This window comes from Canis lupus, chromosome 37, assembly GCF_048164855.1.
Source record: "Canis lupus baileyi chromosome 37, mCanLup2.hap1, whole genome shotgun sequence".
In the NCBI taxonomy this organism is placed as follows: domain Eukaryota; kingdom Metazoa; phylum Chordata; class Mammalia; order Carnivora; family Canidae; genus Canis; species Canis lupus.
This window is the reverse complement of record NC_132874.1, coordinates 26,224,079-26,247,187: the sequence shown is the minus strand read 5'-3', so window position 1 is coordinate 26,247,187 and position 23,109 is coordinate 26,224,079. Positions and strand designations below refer to the sequence as shown.

Below are 23,109 nucleotides of genomic sequence, written 5' to 3'. Positions count from 1 at the left end.
TGGTCTTATAAAAGGGACCCCTCAGGACTCCTTCTGCCATATGAGGACGCTATGAGAAAGCATTGTCTGTGAACCAGGAAGCAGACTTTCACCAGACACTGAGACGTTCAGGCCTTGATCCTGGCCCTCCCAGCCCTGAGAAGTCTGCAACATCAATTCCTGTCGTTTATAAACCACCTAGTTTATGGTAAGTTATTATAGCAGCCTGGATGGACTAAGACAGCATCCTTCTGTGCAAGCGGAATGGGCACTCCATTTAAACATACATCACTCTTAGGCTCCACATGTTCACCAGCTTCAGCTCAGCTGATTTTTAAAGCACAGTCAGCCAATTTCTGACTAACCAAGAAACAAATAATATCTTGAACCTGCTCCTTGTATTTTCTCTACCACTGTGAAGGTGCAACCATCTATGCATTATAAAAACCCCAAACTTCCAAGCTAAAAAATTCAGTCTGCCCTCCAAGCCTTCATCCCCCTGGGCATTCTCAGGACCCAGCTGCGTCTGCCACCACCACTGTCTCCACTAGCTGGCTCATTCACCACCTTTCACCCAGCCACTGCAAGAGCCTCCTCACTGCTACGCTTGTTTCTAGCCTCAATGCCCCATCCTGCCCCAACTCATTCTTCACATAGTTTTGGGTGAATTTTCTAAATCACACACCTAATTATGTAATCTGTTACTCCTCTATTTTCCAGACTGAGTCTTGACCTAGCCACACAGCACAAGTCCCTTAGGCTCTGGGTGCTGACAGCGCTAGCTTCACCCATGGCCACACCCTATCTTCCTTATAATGAGGCTCCTTTACTTTCCAAAAAATGAGTTATTTTGCCACAAATCTTACCTGCTGTCCCCAGCTCATCCATCTCATCCTCTGGATATCAGCACAATTCCACCTTCCTGAGGCTGCCTGTACTGGAGGCTCTCTCTGCCCTCCCATGCACTCTCTCTACCCATCATGCTGTAGCTGGCTGCTTACAGAACTGTCACCACTAGTTGGACTGGCAACTCCATTAAGGTACTGACATGAGTATATTCCCTGCACTTGGCACTCTGAAAACATCTTCTGAATGAAACAAAGAATAAAAGTACATAAGCAGCACAATGTTAATTAAACTCACTGCTACCTAATCCTTATCAAAAGATCATCTGAAAGAAATATCTGCTGAGAATTGGCTTAAAGATTTTGCTCTTTTATACTTTTCTCTAGATATCCCCAAAAGTACTCTTAGATTAAGTATATGAGGACTACTTTTTTTATTACCTTTATTGTAAAAAACACCAAGTTAATGCTGATTAATTTGCTATGAAATAAGTTAATGTGAATAATTAAATCCCTAAAATTCATTAAACATCTGCTACACAGATACTGGCTGTAGATACAATGTTTCAGTAAATTTAACATAAAGTATTTTTATCTTCATTTCATTCACTTAGGATTATGCTCAGAGATACTCGAAACAGTCCCATGATAAGAGAACCAAAAGATACTATAAAATCCACAATCTCACTGAATAAACCTGATTTCTTATGCTGGCTGCTTGCACCAACAGTTATTAAGAGAAATACTTCTCATTAAACCAGTTACTATACTTGCTATACTATATTGTTTTATTTCTATATTACAGCTTTGTTCTTATAAGGAGAATTGTTTAAAGTATCACTATCAGATATAGCAGTGTTTCTCGTGTGTACCAGATCTGTTTGCATGCAGAGGCTTGAGCCTCACTCAGCACTGATTGAGCTTCCCCCCTTACCACCGTTTGCTTCCTTCTCTTCCAGGCAGATTTTCACACTTGAAACTTTATATTTTTAAAGCCATTTGAAATCCATTTTGGAATAATATAGGATATATAAAGAAACAAATAAATGATATGCTCACTTAGGTCTATGAAAAATGAAAAGTACTAGAGTAGAGGTGGTAGTCCAGGGGTGACAAGTCCCTAGACAGATAAAATAAAAGAGGGGCAAGGTGCCTGGTAGAAAGAAGAAACAGAAGGCAACAAGTGGGAAACTGAGTTACTGAGGATGTCACTCATTGAAGGTTCCAACTTAACAATCACAGTTCAACTTCAGCTACCATTTATTGAACTACTGCTAATTACTGGCAGCCTTCTGGGTGTATCTGGATGTTTACACTTTCATAATCTCCTTGAACAAGCTAGTGACATAGTTATTAATTCTCCCTCTTTTTTTTTTTTTTAGTAATTAATTCTCTATGTCACATCTGTGGAAAAGAAAAGTCATGACAATCAAAGACCTTGTCCATAAATATCAAACATTCTGACTTTTCTAGCTATTGCCTGAAATTTAGGCTTCCAATCAGCCTGCATCAGGTAGCTGATGGAGCAGGTAATTAATGGTCATCTGAGAACCTGAAAGGTATATGGGCATTTCTCACACCTTTGGGACATCAATAGGTTTTGGTATACCCTTAAATAGTGAAAGCCACTAAGTAAAAAGACACTGGTTTGGACAATCACAAAAGTTTGAGAGATAACCAGGAACTCAGGCCAGGCTTATGGCCAAAGTACATCATCCACATGAGGCCAGTCTGGTAAGACTGGAAGAGGTGGCAGTTTTACCTAATGTATAAAAACCAACAGATTGAAGAAAAATGGAGAATCGGGAACACATTCCAAGCAAAAGAACAAGATAAATCTCCAGAAACTGACCTTAATGAAACTTACATAAATTATTCATTCAGTAAAGAGTTCAACATAATGGTCATATAGATACTCAGTGAGAACAATGTATGAACAAAGTGAGAATTTCAACAAGAGACAGGAAATACTTTAAAAGTTTCAAATAGAAAACACAGAGCTCAAGGATATATTAACTGAACTGAAAAATTCACTAGAGGGGTTCAAAAACCGTGTAGGTAAAGAGGCAAAAAGTGTCAGTGAATCAGAAAACGGCAATGGAATTTTTCCAAACAAAGGAACAGAAAGGATAAAAGAATGAAAAAGAGTGAAGATAGTTTTAAAAACTTATAAGACACCATCAAGTGGATAACATACATAAGAATGGTCTCACAGGAAGAAGAGAAAGAAAAGCACAAAAAGTATATTCACAGAAATAATGGCAGAAAACTCATATAACCTAGGGAAAGAAACAGATATTCAGATGCACAAAGCCCCAAAAGATCAAAGTAGGATGAATCCAAAGAGACACACACTGAGGCACATTATAGTTAACTTGTTAAAAGTTAATGAAAATGAGACTCTTAACAACTGCAAGAGAAAAATAGTTTATTACACAAGAGAAGAGCTTATTACAACAAAATAATTATCAATTATCAATCAATAATATTCTACTGGTCGAACTGCCCTTCAGAACTGAAGAACATTTAGAGTTTCCCATTCAATCAAAATCTGAAGCAGTTTGTGACCACTAGACTGGCTTCGCAAGAAATATGAAAAGGATTTCTTTAAGCTGAAATGAAAGGACTCTAATTAGTAACATGAAAACATAAGAAAGTATAAAATTAACAGGTAAATATATAGCTAGTTCAAAATAATCTAAAACTGTAATGGTTGTAGATAAATTGTAATCCTAGTATAAAGGTTAAAAAATTATTAAAATACCTGTAACTACGGTAATCTGTTAATGGATACACAATATAAAAAGATGCAGACTATGACAACAAAAGCTAAACTGAGGTGCAAAAATTTAGTTTATGTGTTCAAGCTGAACAGTTACCAACTTAAAACGGACTGCTGTAACTATGACATATTTTATGTAAACTTCATGGCAACTACAAAACAAAAACCTACAGTAGTTACATCAAAGATTAAGAAAGGAATCAAAATACATCACTAAAGAAAATCATCAAATCACAATGGAGGAAAGCAAGAGAGATGGAAAACAAAAATAAAACCACCTGAAAACAATGAGTGAAAAGGCAACAGTAAGTCTGTTGATATGATAAAATGATGAAAAATAACTTTAAGTGTAGGTGGACTAAATTCTTCAATCAAAAGTCAGAGAGTAAGTGATAAAAACCAACAACAAGAATAACAACAACGAAACCAAACATCATGTTGCATACAAGAGACCCACTTCATCCTTAAGGACATACATAGACTAATGAAGTACTAGAAAGATATTCCATAAAAAATGGAAACCAGAAGAAAGCAGGGCTCACTATACTTATGTGAGACAAAAGAAGGTTTAAAACAGAAACTGTAACAAAAGACAAGGAAGATCATTATACAAAGGGGACAATCCACAAAGAGGATAAAATAATTATAAATATTTATACACCCTTATGAGAACCTAAAAATAAAATGCAAACATTAACCCTGGGGGAAATGTTCAGATGGTAGAGAAGGGGACCCTACGTTTGTTCTCTGGAATTCAGCTAATAGTTATCAAATCATTCTGAACATGTGCGAAATCAATCAGAGATCTGAGAAATGAAATGCTGTAATTCTACAAATAGAAAAGCAACCACTTTTTGGAAGGTAGGAGGTACAGAGACTTGAATCCAGGGCAATATATTGGAGGATTGGGCAGAAAGGAAGGAGCCTGCTTAAGGAGGCTACCACAAACTATTGTAAACAGCAGAGAACAAAACCAGAACTTTCAGAAGTCTGCTACAGTAAGGGATTTCCGAAGCTTAAAAGTGTCAGAGCATCAGCAAAGCACAGTGGATCCCAGGTGGCACAGCATGGTCTCAGGATCCCTAGGGTCACAAGAAGAACAAGGATGCCTGAGTGTGGTAGAGCTTCCAGGCATCAGAGTTGGAAGGCCAGCTGAAAAGAGTGAGTCTAGGTGCCAGCTTTCTGCTCTGGGTTGCTATAAACCATGATCTGCTGCGTGGTCACACGACCATTTTCCTGGTATGGCCCAGCAAAAGGCAGAGCGAGATGAGACTCCCACCTCCAGCCCCCAGGAGGAAAAGTGTGAGTCCATACTGCAGGAGACTGTAAAATTTTGAGACCTGAACTCAGTTACGCACCTGAGATAAAAATGTTAAGTCACAGGCTGTGTGAACAGAGTTTGGACAGAAACCAAGGAGACAAAAATGATTGACTGCTTTTCTGGGAGGACTCAATGAGGAGTGGGTAGTGTGAACTTTCAGCTCCAGGGCTAGAGGGCAAGGTACTGCCACTTTCATCTCACTCCTTGAGGCTGAAAGCTGTCAGACAGCAAACAATGCAACACAGTGGAATTCAGAGCTGCTTACACTAATCCCGGAAAGGCCTTAACCTACAAGGGTACACATATGGCTGGCAGTAGACCTGTCCACAGAGACCTGGCAGGCCAGAAAGGACTGGCATGATATATTCAATGTGTTAAATGGGAAAAATATGCAGCCAAGAATGCTTTATCCAGCAGGGCTGTCATTCAGAAGAGGAGAGATAAAGAGTTTCCAGGACAAACAAAAAACTAAAGCATTCAGAACCACTAAACCAGCCCTGCAAGAAATATTAAAGGGGATCCTTTGAGTGAAGAGAGAACCCAAAAGTAACAAAGACCAAAAGGAACAATCTCAGAAACAGCAACTCCAGAGGTAATATAATGGCACTACATTCATATCTTTTAGTAACTACTATAAATGTAAATGGACTCAGTGCTCCAGTCAAAAGACATAGGGTTTCAGATTGGATAGTGAAAATAAAACGTATTGATATGCTGTCTACAAGAGACTCCTTTTAGATGAAAGACAGCCCCAGATTGAAAGTGAGGGGGTGGAGAACCATTTATCATGCTAATGGATGTCAACAAAAAGGTGGAGTAGCAATCCTTATATCAGACAAACATGATTTTATTTATTCATTTTTAAAGATTTTGTTTATTTATTCATGAGAAACACACACACACACAGAGAGAGAGAGAGAGAGAGAGAGAGGCAGAGACACAGGCAGAGGGAGAAGCAGGCTCCATGCAGGGAGCCCGACACAGGACTGGATCCCAGGTCTCCAGGATCATGCCCTGGGCTGAAGGTGGCACTAAACTGCTGAGCCACCCGGGCTGCCCAAAAACAAGATTTTAAACCAAAGAGGACTATTACAATAATAGTAGAGGACTTTAACATCCCACTCGCAGCAATGGACAACATCTTATAAGTAGAATATCAATAAGGAATTAAGGGTTTTGAATGACACACAGGACCACATGGACTTAACAGATATATTCAGAGCAATGTCATCCTAAAGCAACAGAAAACACATTCTTCTCAAGTGCACATGGAACATCCTAGAGAATAGATCATATACTGGTTCACAAATCAGGTTTCAATTGCTAAAAAAAAGACTGAGATTATATCATACATATTTTTAGACCACAGTGCTTTAAAACCTGAAGTAAACTACATAAAAAGTTTGGAAGGAACACAAATACATGGAGGTAAAAGAGCATCCTAACAAAGAATGAATGGGTCAACCAGGAAATTAAAGAAGAATTTATAAAATACATGTGAGAAAATGAAAACAAAAACAAGATAGTTCAGAAACTTACAGATGCAGCAAAAGTGATCAAAAGACGTAAGTATACAGCAACACGGGCCTTCCTCAAGAAACAATAAAAGTCTCAAATATACAACCTAACCCTACACCTAAAGGAGCTAGAGAAAGAACAGCAAAAACAGCCTAAATCAAGTAGAGAAAGAAAGCTGGAAAAATTCACAAAAGTGGAAATTATGTAGATCATGTTACCAAATAACCTGTGGATCAAAAAGAGAAATTTTTAAAATATCTTGAAACAAATGTAAATGAAAACACAAAACACCAAAGCTTAAGGAATGCAGCAAAAGCAGTACTAAGAAGGAAGTTCATAGTGATAAATGCCTACATAAGAAAAAGACCTCAAATACACAACCAAACCAAATTCCAGGAATTAGGAGAGAAGAACAAATTAAGCCCAGAATTAGTAGAAGAAAGGAAATAACAGAGATCACAGTAGAAATAAATAGGGACCGAAAAGACAATGGCAAAGATCAATCAAACTAAGAAATGTTTTGTTGAAAAAATTTAGGTAGACTTATCCAGAGGGGAGGTAAAAAAGAGAGGAATTAAATAAATAAAATAAAAATAATAAAATCAGAGATTTTACAACTGATACCATGCAAATACAAAGGATCAGAAGAGACTACTATGAATAAGTATATGCCAACGAATTCGACAACATAAAAGAAATGGATACTTTCAAAGTATACAGCTTACCAAGACTGAATCATGAAGAAACAGAAAATCTGAATAGGTGAATTGCTAATAAGGTGATGGAATCAATAATAAAAAATGTCTGCAAAGAAAAGTCTAGGACCAGATGGCTTCACTGATGAATTCTACCAAATGTTTACAGAAGAATTAATACCAATCCTTTTCAAACTCTTCCAAAAATTTAAGTGAAGGGAACACTTCCAAACTCATTAGATGCAGCCAACATTACCCTGATACTAAAATGAGACAAGGACATCATAAGAAAAGAAAATTATTGGCTAATATTATTGATGATCATAGATACAAAAATCCTCAATAAGTACTGACAAACCCAGTTCCACAATTCATTAAAAGGATCATACACCATGATCAAGCAGGACTGACTTCAGGGATGAAGCATCAGCAAGGATTTCAGACCAACCAGACACATGCCAAAGAACCTGGCAGCTTTTCTATCTTATTTTTAATACAGTGGTATATCCACCCTGATGGTAAACCTGTCCAGCCAAATCTCCACAACACACTTTGCAAAATCAGTGGTGGTTAGCCAATTAGTTAGCTTTGGCACGGAGCTGTGCTCGCTTGCCTGTGACAGCCTGGAAGCCGGTTTTGATGCTGGCAACAGAGCATCGAGAATGACAAGTTTCACACTGTAAGAAATAGAGTCGGGTGTCCTTTTGCAGGATTGTGTCCGGTGATCAGCACGTATGACAGGTAACGTATTCCTTGATATATCTTCTCAAAACATTTTCTATCTGTTTCTGTTGGAATCTTCCTTTGATTACAAGTTGATTATGACCATCTATAGAACTACTTGTACCCAATTCAGCCAATAAAAATGCAAGAAGATGTTTGGGCTGATGATGTAATAGTTTACAGATAGATATCTGTAAAGTTGACAAAAGAAGTTTTCTTTGTTCCTACTCGGACAACCTGTGGAGGTTTCATGACAAATTTCCTTTTTTCTCCAGCAACCATATCTGGATTCTTTTCCCTCATAATGTTGAACACTCGATTCAGTAGCTCCTCATACGTGTAGTCTCTTTCGGAGCCTGCCCAAGCAGGACCTGTCTGGTTACTGAATGAGATACCATCATCTTTTTTGCTGTCTTCATCTTCTAAAGCTTCATCTTTCTCTAGTATTTCATCCTCATCTAGGAACTTAACGTTCTTCTTTTTCTTCTTTTTATTGCCAAGCATAATGTCAAGGTTCAACACCCACAAATCAACATGGCACACCATATTAATGAAGCAAGATTAAAAATCATATGATCATCTTAATAGATGCAGAAAATGCATTTGACAAAATTCAGTATTTATTCCTGATAAAAACTAGCAACAAACTGGATACAGAGGGGATGTACCTCAACATAATAGAGGCCATATACAACAGCCCATAGCTGACATCATACTCAACAGTGAAAACCTATAAACTTTCCCACTAAGGTCAGGAAAAATATAAAGATGCCAACTCACAAATTTTATTCAACACAGTACTAGAATTCTTAGCTGGAGCAATTTGCTAAGAAAAAGAAATAAAAGATACTGATATCAGCAGATATCTGTTTATATCTGCAGATTACATTTATAAATAGAAAACAGAAAAGACTATGCCAAAAAAACTGTTAGAACTGACAAATGCAGTAAAGTTGCAGGATACAAATCATTATACAAGAATCAGTTAAATGTTATACATTAACAACAATCATTCCAAAAGAGAAATTAAGAAAACAATCCCATTTACAATTGTGTCAAAAAGAATAAAATACCTAGGAAGATATTTAATCATAGTGGTAAAAACTCTCAACGTTGAAAATTATAAGGCATTAAAAAGAAATTTAATGCAAGGAAGACACAAATGCAAAGATATACCATGCTCATGGACTGTAATAATTAATACTTTTAAAATGTCCATATACCCAAAGCAATCTACAGATTCAATACAATCCCTGTCAAAATTCTAATGACATTTTTCATAGAAATATTTTTTAAAATCCTAAAATTTGTATGAAACCACAAAAGATTCCAAATAGCCAAAGAAATCTGTACAAGAACAAAGCTGGAGACATCACACTCTCTGATTTCAAACTAAATTAAAGTAATAGTACAAACGGTATGGTTTTGACACAAAAACAGACAAGTAGATCAATAGAACAGAATACAAAGCTGAGAAATAAATAAATAAATAGTCAATTAACTGATGTCAAAGAAATTGTGAATATATAATGGATAAAGGGCAGTCTCTTCAATAAATGTTTTTTAGAAAACTGGACAGTCACATGCAAAAGAATAAAATTAGGCCCCTTCTTACACCATACTCAAAGATTAATTCAAAATAGGTTAAATTTTTTTTAAATTTTTATTTATTTATGATAGTCACAGAGAGAGAGAGAGAGAGAGGCAGAGACATAGTCAGAGGGAGAAGCAGGCTCCATGCACCGGGAGCCCGACGTGGGATTCGATCCCGGGTCTCCAGGATCGCGCCCTGGGCCAAAGGCAGGCATAAACCGCTGCGCCACCCAGAGATCCCTAGGATAAAGATTTGAATGTAAAATCTGATACCTAGAAGAAGCACTAAACTTCTAAAAGATAACACAGTGAGTTCCTTTGCATTGGTCTTAGTCATGAGTTTTGGACTTGACACCAAAAACTAAGGCAATAAAAACAAAAATGAACAAATGGGACTACATCAAACTAAAAGTCTCCAGCACAGCAACAGAAACCATTAACAAAATGAAAAGGTAAGCTACAGAATTTAAGACAGTATTTGTAAATTTGAAAATCACGTATCTGATAAGGGGTTAATATCCAAAATATATCACAAACTCATATAACTCAATAGCAAAAACTAAAAAGCAACTAAAATATGAGCAGAGGAAATAGATATTTTTCCACGAAGGTGTCAAAATGACCAAGAGGTATTAAAAAAAAAGGTGTTCAACATCACCAATCATCAGGGAAATACAAAATAAAACGACAATGACATATCCCCTCAGATCTGTTAGAATGGTTATAAGGAAAAAGACGCGAGATAACAAGAATTGGTGAGGATATAGAGAAAAGGGAATCCCTGTGTTCTGTTGGTGGGAATGTAAATTGTTGCAGCCACTATGGAAAACAGTACGGAGGTTTCTTAAAAAATTTAAAACAGGGGATTCCCTGGTGGCGCAGCGGTTTGGCGCCTGCCTTTGGCCCAGGGCGCGATCCTGGAGACCCGGGATCGAATCCCACATCAGGCTCCCGGTGCATGGAGCCTGCTTCTTCCTCTGCCTGTGTCTCTGCCTCTCTCTCTCTCTGTGACTATCATAAATAAATAAATTTTAAAAAAATTAAAAAAAAAAAAAACAGAACACCATATGACCCACCAATACCACTTCTGGGAATATACGTAGGAAATGAAAACATGATATCGAAGAAGTATTTGCACTCCCATGTTTGTTGGATTATTCACAACAGCCAATATGTAGAAACAACATAAGTCTCAGCAATTGGCTAAATGGATAAGAGGATGTGGTACATATATATAATATGCATGATATTATTTTGCAGTGAGAAAAAGGGAGTTCTACCATTTGTGACAATTTAGATGGACCTTAAGTGAAATAAGACAGCGAAAGAGAAAGGTAAAGACAAATACTGCATGGTATCTCATATATGTGGAATCTAAGAACAATAAAGTAAAACTCAAAAAAGCAGAGAATAGAAAAGTGGTTGCCAAGGATTTGGGGGTGAAGGACACAGAAAAAGATTGTAAAAAGTGTATAAATTATTCATCTTATGTTTTGAAAATCTAATTTAAAACACAGTCACTATAGCTGCTAACATTGTATTAAAAAATTGAAATCTGCTAAGAGTAGAACTTAAATGGTCTCACCAAAAAGGTATTAAATCAATTTTGTTTCTCAGGTAGCAAGATATAAAAGCTTCTTTTCCCCTCATCTGATAAATGGAATTCCTTATGGTTAGCAGTAAGTGTCAGTTACTATGTTTTAAAAAGTATGTGTGTGGTTATTTTAATGCATTTGTTTATGTTGGGGGTGTCCCTTCCACATTTGAAGGTACTCATGGCATTATACTATTCACATAGTCTGGAATTCAGAAATAGACTAGAAACAACTATAAAAAAAAGAAAGAAAAAATAAAGGAAGGGAAGGAAGGATGGGAGGGAGGGAGGGAGGGAAGAAGGGAATTCTCATTGGCAAAACTGAATGCTAAAGGAAATCCTGAGATGTTCTGAGGAGAAAATACTTAAACCAGGAATTGTATATCTAGCCAGACAGCATTCAAATAAGAGGGCAATGATATTAAAGTGCCTGAAGTCACACAAGGACTCAAAAACTGCCTTCTCTAGGGTTAAGATTTGTTCATGGATGATTTAGAGAAAATGAATATTCAGCCCAATGAAGTAAAAATATAGGCTACATAATGGTAAACAAAGAACCCAGTAAAACTTATAGTTAAGTAGAAATATATATTTAATGAACTTTTAAAAATCTAAATACTTAAATGATTACGGAACAAAAGTAATGAGAGAAAAGGGAGAAATAATAGTGTGCTAAGATGTTGCCTTTTGTTAAAAGTTATAGAAATAAATGAATTTTAGAAGTTTATGGGGTGCCTGAGGGGCTCAGTCCATTAAGCGTCCAACTCGTGATTTCAGCTGAGGGTTGTGACATCGGGCCCCAGGGTGGGGCTCCACATGCAGTGAGGAATCTGCTTAAGATTCTTTCTCTAGACTCTCTCCCTCTGCCCCTCCCCTCACTCATGTGTCCACATGCTCTTTCTCTCTCTAAAATAAATAAATAAATAAAATCTTTTTTAAAAAAGGAAGTTTATATATTAGTACATGTTTATTTTTTGAAGTAATTTCCACATCCAATGTGGGGCTCAAACTCATAAGCCTGAAATCAAGAATCACAGGCTCCAGTGACTTGAGGCAGCTTGGTGCCTCAGCTTAACACATGTTTAAATAGGCAGCTAAAATACAAGACTAACCACGTAAGTAAATAGAAAACAGCTGAAATAACTTCTAAAGCTAAGAGAAAAAAAGAATATGGGATGAAAAAAATCAATCCATCTAATAAAAGGAAGAAATAACATCATAAACGTGTAACAACCTAGTTTGAATAATGCCATCTTAGTTTCGATATCACACAAAATACTCTGCTCTTAGACATCTCTTGCCTGCCCTTTATGTTGTTATCATCACAGCTTATATCATTAGACAACATGTGTCCATTAACAAAGAATTATAATTAGTGGTACCTGAGTTTGCCTGTTATATGAGAAAAGAGACAAATTACAAATAATACCAAAATTACAAAAACACAAGCAGAGACCATTGGTAGCAATCCCCTGGAATTTAGGAAAAACAGACCTGGCCATCTGCCTGGGAAGCAACACTTTAACATTTTAATGTCTAAACTCAGTTTCAGCAGCTCTAACACAACTACCATATATTGACATGATACCCATAAGTAGACTCAAACATATGGAATGAAAGCAGTAGTTTTATTGGGATTTTTCTAAGGCCACTACTGAAACTATACACCCTCCTGCAATTTTTCAAGTTAAAACTTTTGTGTTACAATGGCAAACCTTAAGCTGATCCTGTCTGATATCAATAGGTTATGGAGTGCTACAAACAATTTCTGGAGGAAAAACCTTAAAGAGGTAAACTTAACTTTAGTGATATATAATTTTTAAAAGTTAAAAATAGAATAAAATGAAACCAATTTTTAGTTAGAACCAAACCAGTAACTAAGAAAATAGGCCCCCCTTTTTTGTTTTCTGGTTAGAATACTTTATCGGCCTAAATAAAGTAGTCGTAACTATCTATCTCTTAACCTTTGGGGGTCATTTCATATGTGCTTCTTGGCTCTAATACCAATATGCTTATTATTTCCTTTCTTCTCCATGTTTAACACTAGACATAAAGCCAGCATTACATTCTCTAAGAGATGCAAATGATAGGAAAAATGTAGTTTTTAAAATATTACTTTAAATCTTCTCAAAACACCCATGGATGCTTTGAGATTTTTTTTTCCTTCTGATCAATTTTCATTTTTTTTTTAATGAATCTATTATTTTTATTCATACACACACACATACACATCTGAGTAGGGGGAGAGCCTTAATCTTTTCAGGTTTGGGGGCTGGCTTTATCCTTGTCCCCAAAAGGGTAGCTTCTGTGCCTGAATGAAGTTCTCCAGATATGGTGGGGTTCACAGGAGGGGAATGACCTCCCACCTGCTCTATAGGACGAGGCATCTCTGCAAATGTGCCTGAGTCAGTTTGGCAAGCTGCAAGCATTTGTCCTAAAGAGGAGGATCCTATAGTAACGAATCCAGCCCTTTTCACAAGTGCCTGGTGGGTGGAGTGGGTGCAACGTGGCACTAATCCGATTCTTATTCCAGAACCACGAACTGGGGCCCTAAGAGGACACAGCCTCAGCTTCCCCCTCTGCAAATGAGGTCAGCTTGACTCACAGAAGGTTAGTAGGTACTAAATGGGAGCTGTGTGACTGAAGAACCAGTCCAAGGCCAGGCCCGCTGCAGGTGCTTAATAAATCAAAGCTACTGCTCTGCACAGGCGGAAACTTGACAGTAGCCACACATGAGACCAGGTCAAGAGGCCAGCTTGTGGGGGTCTCTGGGAAAGTAGGCAGACCCACCTGGCTACTGAAGCCTGTATTGGGCTTAATACACAATTGTTTCGGAACAAATGAGAACTTTCTGAGAGCCAGCTGTGGCTCCGACTCATATAAATTCCACATAAATTATCTCTATTAATTCTGCCCACAAACTTGTGGGATCTTCTAATCAATTTTCTTCACCCAAAAAGGAATGCTGAGGGGCTTTTAAAGTGTCACCATTCCAGTCTGTGAGAGAAAATATATTCCATGTAAAGTCAACTGGAAGCCTGGTGATCATGCCTGCTTATATGTATTTTTCCTTGTCTGCTTGGCAATAATTTAGCAGGAAAGTTCTACTCTTAAGTGACGACCACCTGTCTTTGCCACTATACTATATACTACTGCTGTATACCATATACTTCCTCTGTCCTATAAAGGCTGTGGAAAGACGATGAAAACTTCCCAAGCATTTTTACCTTAGTTGGCTATGAAGATCTAGTAAACTATAAATTTATAAATTTTAGTATAAATACTAGCATACCCCCACCCCTATTTCTGCTTCCTCAAGAATGAGCTGGTTTTCCAATTTCAAGATTATCTGGGAAAACATAGGGACCATATGGTCATGTATGTCTTGCAAAGCCAATTTCCATTTATGCCATAAACACTAGCCTTGCACTCAAGAAGCTCACAGTGAAGAAGGAAGACAGAGGTATAAACTGTAGGTGATTTTCTACTGAAAGTGTGTGGATGGAATCATGACAGCACACAAGGGAGAGCAACCAAGTTTGCCTTGAGTTGGAAGGGAGATGGCAGGGAAGGTAAAAAGAAAAGGGAGCAGAAAAAGTGTATGTTTTGACATGTAGCAGGGAGGTGTAAAAAAACACACAGGCAGAAAGAATAGTCTCCACAAAGAAAGGGAAACACACACGGTAGACCCTCAGAAACCACAATAAGCCTCATCATTTTGACATGACCAAAGGGCACCTCTATTCTAACCTTTTTTTTATCTTCTAGATTATGTTGAAATTAATAAAAAATTTTAAGAAAATCTTCCTTAATCAGAGGCCGATATGGGTATAGCATGTTGTTCTACAATGAGAACACCCAGAAGGTGGAGAACATGACTGTTTACAAGATGTTTTAAGCAAGAAGAAATCTGTATTATATTGCAAAAATACATTTTTGTTTATATATATTATTTAACCTGATGGTTCCCGATATATTTGTATATCTGAATTAGTATGGTAAGTGGAGTGTTCTGAAACAGGGACACACGGTAAGAGCAATGCAGTGACATCTCCATCTCTGCACAGGGGCTCACAGGTCAGTGTACCTTGGTGGCAGGGAGCTCAGGGACTATGTTCACTAACACTCCACCCCTGAAAGACCATGGTCAGAAAGCAGAAATCTTTTAAACAGTGAAACCTTTTGTTTGCTTTGCCAATCTTTACTTTTGTGATAAAGAAAACTCATGGGCCAACTGGGAGGCTGCGTTAGATATGAAGCATTCCAGTCATTCAATAATGCTTAATATTTAACCATAAGTTTATTGCTTTAACTGTAAGTTTTTTTTTTTTTTTTTTTAAGATTTTATTTATTTATTCATGAGAGACACAGAGAAAGGCAGAGACACAGGTAGAGGGAGAGGCAGGCTTCCTGCAGGGGACTTGATCCCAGGACCCCGGGATGCCAGGATCACAACCTGGGCCAAAGGCACATGCTCAACCACTGATCCATCCAGGCGTCCCAGCTGTAAGGTTCTTAACAGGGCTACAAAGCTCGATCAAAACTGGCTGTGCCTTTGGCCTGTAGCCGCTCATGTTGTTACATCAAAGTTACTTTGCCCCACATGTATGTTCTCAGTAAGCAGTTCCATACTGGATCTTGAATACTTATAATAGTCTGCAAAATTACTTAACAATTCCTTCTGGAATTTTTACCTAAGTTTTACATGATTTTCATGTTCAGTCACTGCATGCAAGTTGAAGCCCTCCAAACCATACAGTTATACAGTTGACCCCTGAACAACACAGATTTGAACTGCATGGGTCAAGTTATACATGGATTTTTAAAATAAGTATGTTGAAAACTTTTTGAAGATTTGTGACAATTTGAAACATCTAGCTTGGAAATATCTAATAATTTACGAAAAAGGGATGTCATAAATGCAGAAAATATATGTAAATATTAGCCTATTTTAGAATTTATTACCATAAAATACACACAAATTATAAAAAGTTAAAATTTACCAAACTCACACAGATTGTATGTGGTACCACTAGCAATTGAAAAAAATGTAAACAAACATAAAAATGCAGTATTAAATTATATGACAACTTAAAGCAAAAGGAAGTTGAGGATCTAAAGTCAGACAATTTAATGCCAGCAAAGAATGGTTTTGATAATTATAGAAAGAAGTTTGGCTTAAAAAATGTCAAGATAAAAGGAGAAGCAGCTTCCGTTGACCAGGGGGAAGCAGATGAGTTCCCAGGCACCTCTAAGAAAATCATCAAGGAGAAAGGATAGCCGCTTGAACAGGTTTTAATGCAGATGAAAAGTGCCCTATCTGGGGTGGAAAAAAAAAAAATCCCGCAAAGGATATTTATTAGTAAGGAAGAGAACCAGGATTTAAGATGACAGACTAACTCCATGCTCTGTGCAAAGGCAGTCAGGTTTATACTCAGCACTGCCCTTATCCATAAAGCTGCTAACCCTCGATCCTTGGAGGGAAAAGATACACACCAGCTGCCAGTCTTCTGGTTGTATAAGAAGGCCTGAACAATGAGACCTCTCTTCCTGGACTGATTCTATTGATGCTGAAGTCACGAAGTACCTTGCCAGTAACTGACTGCCTTTCCAGTTCTTTTGATACCGGAAAATGGCCCTGGTCACCTGGAATCCCATGACTTCAACAATGAGGAGGCTGAGGTAGTCTACTTATCTACAAAGCATCTCTAATTTAGCCTCCAGACCGTGATGTCAAAAGGTCCGTTAAGTCTCATTACATATGGTACTTCTCCAAGGAAAGGACTGTCAACACCATGGAAGAGAACCTCAAGAGAGACCATCATGAAAGCCTGAAAAGATTATACCACTGAAGATGCCAGCAATGTCTGAGAAAAAGCCATCAAGACTCAAAAAGTACATTCCTGCTGGAGAAAACTGTATTCGGATGTTGTGTATGACTTGACAGGATTTAGGTCAAAGCCAATTAAGGAAATCATGAAAGACACTGTGGATATGGCAAAAAAGGAAATATGTGAAAGGTTTCAAGATATGGATCTTGGAGAAATTAAAGAGTTAACAGACACTGCACCACAGGAATTAACAAAAGACTTGATGGAATAAGCGCTTCCAAACCAGCTCCAGACCACGAGGAAGATACAGAGAAGCAGCAGTGCCTGAAAGCAAACTGACGTTACACAGTCTGGCAGAAGGATTCTGATTACTCAAGACTGTTTTTACACATAGACACTTTTATGATACAGGCGCTGAAACTAAAGCAAAAAGTGGACTGGTATCATACAGAGACATTTTTAGAGAAATTAAAAACCAAAAAAGTCAGATAGATATTAAGATTTATTTCCATAAAGTCACAAAGAGCATGCCTTCCTCCTCTCCTTCCTCCCTTTTACCTCTTTCATGTCCTTTGCCTCTGCAACATCTGAGACAAGATGAAACGCTCCTCTGCCTCGTGCTCCTCAGCCTACTCAGTGTGAAGAGAATGAAGACAAAGACTTTATGATGATCCACTTCTACTTAATGAATAACAAATAACCATCATGCCGTACGGTTAGTTAACTTCAGTGTGGTATATGTGTGCAAGTATCTTGGCATAAAAATCTAGTAACTGTATGAGATATTTTTGTGTCATCATCATCACTGCCTAAATACTCACTGTGTAGAACATCATGTGCAAGACTCACATGGAAGGGGAAAGCCTATCCTTACATAGGCATAAGGCGGGTGATATTTAATATACAATTAATAATGTGTTAATTTTCATACTGTTTCATAACTTTCCTTCCAAAGGATTATATTACTGTACACCATGCCTCCTTCTCTTGTAATTGAAGACTGCAGACAAGCCTATCATCTCATATCAGCCTATCATCAGAGGTGTTTTTTTTTAAATGTTAACAATGTTTCCAATACTATGACGTGACTGTAATATGGTACACCATAAAATTTTTATAAGGATTCACTCATTATTAAATAGGCAAAGCTACATGAAGCAATTGTATCCATGACAATAGGCCTCCATACTCCAATCATAGTGCTCCTTTTTTGTTAGCAATATATGAATCTTTCAACCTATATAATAAATGTGAATTTTTTCCACATGATCTTTTCATTTTTGATGTTTAGTGTTAGTAAAACATATAATATCTACAGTGTTTTGTACCATATAAGACAATACTGATATACGTTCTAACAGGCAGATAATCCATCTTGTAAACAGATGACTTAAACTTATGGTATTGATAAATACAGTAGTATAAGTGTATTTTTCTTCCTTATGATTTTCTTAATAACATTTTCTTTTCTCTAGTTTATTATAAGAATATATAGTAAATAATACATATAATATACAAAATATGTGTTAGTTGACTTTAAGTTATTGGTAAGGCTTTCGGTTAACAGTAGGATATTACAAGTTAAGTTTTGGAGGAGTCAAAAATTATGCAAATCTCCAACTGTGTGGGGGTTGGCACCCCTAGCCCCCTCATTGTTCAAGGGTCAACTATAATTATGTTTCCATAGTATCACAGAGAAACATTAAGTGGAAACAGTCGGGTTCATAATGGATTATTCTATTTATCATTTATCCTCAGTCACCTTGTGAAAAGGCACATACAATATCATTGGCCACATTACAAATAAATATAATGAGACTCAAAGAAATGACCAGAGTTGTAGTGTTGGGCCTTAAACTCTGCAAGTGTAGGCTTAGTACTCTTCCCACCAACGTTCCTTGATGTATCTGTCAAGGACATATCTCTTTCTTCCCACAGGCTGCTCAACCCAGCAACATTCTCCTGGATCCTGGTCACCACTGCGCTGGGCCATCTTATCACTGGTCAGAACACCGCTGTGGTCACATCTACTGTTAGGTCAGATTAACTGCCAACTCTTCATTAAGGCTTCATGACCCTCATGATGAGCCTCAGGATGGAACAGGGTGACAATCCATTACGACAGTGGGATGGGAGGGGAAAGCCCTGTTCAATACTTACACCTAATACTTTTACAAGTATTTTTGCAGAGTTTTGCTTTGTGAGACAGAAAAAAGGTCTTACCATGGGCTTTCCTTTGTGAGTCTTTATGCTTAGGTTTCTTGGTATAGAAAATGGGGTAGAAAAAGAGTAACAAACTTGAAGGGCTATTGTGAATTTAAATAAGATTGAGAAACTGAACATTATACCTGGCATATAATGAATGCTCCTGCAAATGTTAGCAATGATCATGTTTATAGTATTTATAAGCTTAATGATGAATTGTTTGGGACATCCTTGGAATTCTAGAATCCTGTGAATTCATACATTTAGACTTTACAACAAAGGGATTTACTGACCTTAATTCAATATACCCACTCTTTTTCTTAAATATTTATTATTTTTTTAAGATTTTTATTTATTTATTCATGAGAGACACAGAGAGAGAGAGAGAGAGAGAGAGAGAGAGAGAGGCAGAGACCCAGGCAGAAGGAGAAGCAGGCTCCATGCAGGGAGCCGACGTGGGACTCGATCCCAGGTCTCCAGGATCATGCCCCAGGCTGAAGGTGGAGCTGAACCACTGGGCCACCGGGGCTGCCCTCAATATACCCATTCTTAATATTAATATCAAATTAAGCTTTACTAAATTTAAGTAGATTTATATTTTTTTATTTTTTTTTAAGATTTAATTTATTTATTCATGGGAGACACACAGAGAGGCAGAGACACAGGCAGAGGGAGAAGCAGGCTCCTTGAGGGGAGACCAATATGGGACTCGATCCCAGGGCCCTGGGATCCCCAGGAATCATGCCCTGAGCTGAAGGCAGACGCTCAACTGTTGAGCCACCCAGACATTCTGAAACTTTGTACCTATTAAACAGTAACTATCCATTCCTCTCACTCCTTAGTAATTTCTATTCTACTTTCTATCACTATGAATTTGCCTATTCTATATATTTCATATAAGTTGAATCAAAATTATTGGATTTTTGTGTATGGCTTCTTTCATTAAGCAAATTTTCAAGATTCACCCAAGGTATAGCATATATTAGAATTTCACTCCTTTTTAAATGATGAATATTTAGTTATACATATATTCATTATTTTGTTTATCTATTCATCTGATGCTATGTTGCTAGCACCAGGGAGTTGTTTCCTTCTTTTGGCTGTTGTCAAGATGAGTATTGGTGAACAAGTATCTATTTGAATCCCAGTTTTCAATTCTTTTGGATGTATACTCAGGATTGAAATTGCTGTATCATATATGGTAATTCTGTTTAACTTTTTGAGGTAGAGCCAATTTTCCACAGCAGCTGTGCCTTTTAAAATTCTGACCAGCAGAGCAAAAGAGCTCCGATTTCTACACATCCTCATCAGTATTTACTTCCCATGGTCTCTGATCGTAGCCACCCTGATGGGTGTGACGTGGTATCATACTGTGGATTCACCTGCATTCCCTTAGTGACTAATGATGCTGAACATTATTTCATGCATTTATTAGTTGTTTGTATATCTTCTTAGGAGAAGTATCTATTTAAGTCCCTTGCCCATTTTCAAATTGCAGTGCTTATTTTTTAACAGTGAGTTATAGGAGTTCCTTATAAATCATGGATATTAATCTCTTAACAGATATGATTTGCAAATATTTTCTCATTTTCTGCCAGTTGTCTTTTCACTTTGTTTATACTGTCCTTTCACAAATGTTCTTAGTTTATAATAAAGGTCAATTTATCTAGTTTTTAAAAATTTCCTATGCTTTTGGGATCACTACCAAATCCAATGCTATGAAGATTTTCTCCTGTATTTTCATCTAACAGTTTCATAGTTTTAGCTCCTAACTTTAAGTCTTTAATTGCTAATTTTCGTGTATAGTCCAACTTCCTTCTTTTGCATATAGATATCCAGTTACTCATCACCATTTGTTGAAAACTCTGTCCTTCCCCACTGAGTGGATTTAGTGTCCATGTCAGAAATAATTTGACCATTTATAAGGGTTTATTTTGAGTATCTCTATTCTATCCCATTGTTCCGTATCTCTGTCCTTATGACCATTCAATATGGCTTTAATTACTGTAGCTTTGTATGAAATTTTTATGTAGTTTGTATGAGGAAGTGAGAGTCTTCCAATTTTTCTTTTTCCAAGATTGTTTTGGCTGTTTAGGATTCTTTGATACTCCATATGAATCTCAGGATGGATTTTCTCTGTCCAGAAAAAAATGCTATTGAAATTTTGATAAAGATTGCCCTGATTCTACAGATTTCTTTGGGGGCTATTGTCATTTAACAATATTAAAGCTTCCAATTCATGAACATGAGATGTTTTCCATTTATTCATGTTATGATTCTCAATTTCTTTCAACAAGGTTTTATAACAGACATGTAGTACTATTACTGCTATATGTAGAAGTCTTATATATCCCTGGTCAAATTTATTAAGTATTTCATTCTTCCTGATGCTACTGTAAATGGAATTGTTTTCATTTCCTTTCTCAGGCTGTTCATTGCTAGTGTACAGAAATACAACTGACTTTTGCATGTTGATTTGTACCCTGCAACTTTATTACCTCAAACTGTGTGCATAATTTTGGGGGTTTTCTTGATATAAGATCATGCCATCTGTAAGCAGAGATCATTTTAATTTTTTCCTTTTCAATATGAATGTCTTTACTTCCTTTCTCTTGCCTAACTGGCCTATCTAGAATTTCCACTCTTATGCTGAAAAAGAAAAAGTGTTGAAAGGTGGGCAAACTTATCTTGCTTCTGATCCTACAGGGAAAGCTTTCAGTATGTCACCATTAAGTGTGAGGTTAGGCTGTTGGAATTTTATGAATGTCCCTATATCAGATTGAGGAAGTTCTTTTCTGTTCTGTTTGTAGTCATAAAAGGGTGTCGGATTTTTCTTTTTCAAGTACTTTTTCTGCATCAATTGAAATGATCATATGGTTTTCTCCTATATTCCACTACTGTGGTATAGTTGATTGATTTTCATATGGTAAACAATCCTTGCATTCTGGGAATAAATCCCATTTGGACATGGTGTATAATCATTCCTTTCATATGCTGAATTCAGTTTGCTAATATTTTCTTGAGGATTTTTGCATCAATATTCACAAGGGATACTGGCCCCTAGTTTTTTTGTTTTTTGCTTTTGTATTATCTTTCTCTAGCTTTGGTATCAGAATAATGCTGACCTCATGAAATCAATTAGTAAATGTACCCTCCTCTTAAATGTTTAGGAAGAGTTTGAGAATGATTGCTGTTAAATCTTCTTTAAGTGTTATGAAGAATTCACTGGCCATAGGTCCTCTTTTTTTTTTTAAGATTTTATTTATTTATTCAAGAGAGACATACACACGGGGGGCGGGGGGGGGGTGGCGCGGAGACATAGGCAGAGGGAGAAGCAGGCTCCATGCAGGGAGCCCGATGTGGGACTCGATCCTGGGTCCCCAGGATCAGACCCTGTGGGCTAAAGGTGGCGCTAAACCGCTGAGCCACCCAGGCTACCCTATTTTTTAAATCTCCCCTCTAATTTTATTATGTCTGCTCTTCTGGAGAGCAGAATTTGGATTTAGTTTGCTCTTTTTTTCTTTTAGTACCTTAAGGTGTACAGATAGGCTTCTTCTTTTTTAAGGTGTATGGTTCACATTTACAAATTTCTAATGACACAGTGTTTTTGCATTGTAAATTTAGGTGTGTATGTTTAAGAATTGCTACATCTTATTGTATTTTTTTATCAATATATATTATCCATTTTTGTCTCAGCCTTTTTAAATTTAAAGTCTATTTGGTCTGATAATAAATTATCTGCTCCAGTTCTCTTTAGTTATTACTGTTTATACAGAATTATAATTTTTTATCCTTTTACTTTCAACCATTTTGTGACCTTATACTTAAATTGCGTCACTTGTAAACAGCATATAGGCATTGTTGTTGTTGTTTTTAAATACTACCTGCCAATCTCTCCTTTTTAATAGTTTTGTTCCATCCATTTGCATTTAATGTGATTACTGATAAAGAAGATTTCTGGCATTTATCTATTGTTTTCTTTATATCATATATGTTTTTTTTTTGTTTTTAAGTTCCTTCAAT

The 23,109-nt window shown here is 36.9% G+C and overlaps 1 protein-coding gene and 1 pseudogene across 12 annotated transcripts in view; both read right to left on the bottom strand.

Annotated features, from left to right (window-relative positions):
* Positions 1-23,109, bottom strand: part of SPIDR (scaffold protein involved in DNA repair) — a 434,037-nt gene that overhangs the window by 224,942 nt on the left and 185,986 nt on the right. The window lies entirely within an intron of this gene.
* LOC140626196 (eukaryotic translation initiation factor 2 subunit 2 pseudogene) lies at positions 7,613-9,692 on the bottom strand (annotated as a pseudogene).